The sequence below is a fragment of the Agrilus planipennis genome, unplaced genomic scaffold, assembly GCF_000699045.2.
Source record: "Agrilus planipennis isolate EAB-ADULT unplaced genomic scaffold, Apla_2.0 scaffold77, whole genome shotgun sequence".
NCBI classification, from domain to species: Eukaryota; Metazoa; Arthropoda; class Insecta; order Coleoptera; family Buprestidae; genus Agrilus; species Agrilus planipennis.
The window spans coordinates 753,669-755,316 of record NW_020439413.1 but is presented as its reverse complement, the minus strand read 5'-3'; positions in this window follow the sequence as shown (position 1 = coordinate 755,316).

Here is a 1,648-nt window from a genome sequence, read left to right as displayed (position 1 = left end):
ATTTATTCAAATATCCATCTGGACCTACCGTGAGTTGCAGTTTTGCGTTTAGACTTCTATATAGAAAGGCTATATCGGGATGACCCTTGATCCCTAAGGAGTTAGTATAAGACTGAAAAGTGGCGCCCTCTGGGTTTTTAATTTTTTGGAAAATTCCATTTTCATTAACTTCAACACTTTTGGTACTTATATAATATATATGTCTATGTTTTATTTATTATTTTTCCATTATAAACAAACTCATAACAAACCTAACCTAGGAAGAGGGAATAGGAGTGGAGGCAGAAAAGGGGAAAATCTTTCACGGGGGAGGGTAAGTGCTTAAACAAAAAATCCTGTAAACATACATCATGTTGTAACCTTATGATCCTAAGCAATCTATGTAATGATTGAGAAACCTAGATGGCGCTACTTTGGAGTCACTTATACTAACTGCCTAAGTGTCAAGGGTCACCACTATACGGCTTTCACCTCTCGGCCCAGTCCATATACATTGTGCGCAAGTCTCGCCCTGAAGATGTTCATAAGTGAATGAGTGAAAGTTGTAGTTATTGGGGGTAAGTCCTTTTAGTTATTTTATTTATCCACGCCCTAGTCTCCTTTCCTATATATTTGAATATATTAATCTGTAAAATGGCAGCCGAAATAAACAACATCCTGAGCAGTTCTAGTTTTTATATTAAAGAAGTAGAAAAGAAAGCGTGAGCGTGCTACAAAATACTACGATTCCTAAAACAGGAGGTTTAGCTTTACACTAGACTGTTAGGCGTGTTCCCTCCCGAATTAAATAGCTAAGCAATTCTTCTCTGCTTGCTTATTGTATTTTATTGTCATGATTCAATTTTAAAACAATTAAAAAAGAATGATAGGTATTTGTTAATACAAACAACGTTAATTATTTTTCTTTTATTTTTATTTCAGTTGTAACATTTTGATACAAAATGCTTGTATAATGACTTCTAAATATTAAGTATAAATAATTATCAAGGAACAACAATACTGTAGTTTTATTAAACCTGTTGTAGATGTCCGTTTAGAATAATAGGGTCTAAAACCTTATGGCACTGTTTTTGCAAATTTGAATATTTATCCAGTTCCAGAATATTCACATTACTAGGATTCTTCCACATGGCGCTTATTTTCCTCACCAAATACAACAGCTGCAATTTTTAAAGTATTTAAGTACCTAAGTACTATATATATAGTTTCTTATATACTTCTTTAATACAACTTATTGCATAAGGGTTCGTTTGTGGTGATCTGAGTATCAATAGTTGACAGGTTGTAGTATGTCGTTTTAATTACCTTATTAGTCAATTGATAGGTTGATCAGTTAATTTTGTAAAAATTCTTTAGTCCTAAAGATATTTATTGTCACAAACAACAATTACTGTTGGGGTATGCAAATATCCTTAGAACTATTGCCTGACCTGAAGAGGTCAACCTGTGACTTGATGAAAGCTTGTACTGAATGCTAAAACGACATACGAGGGTGGATTGATAAGTTTCCGGCCTAACCAAGAGATGACGCCACTAGGCCTACCTTGAGGTGACATTCTATAGTACCATCCTTGGATAGCTTGTAGCTATAGTTTCAGCCCGATCTCCTTGCTAGTGTAGGTTTGACAGCACGCTGAACAAGACGCCT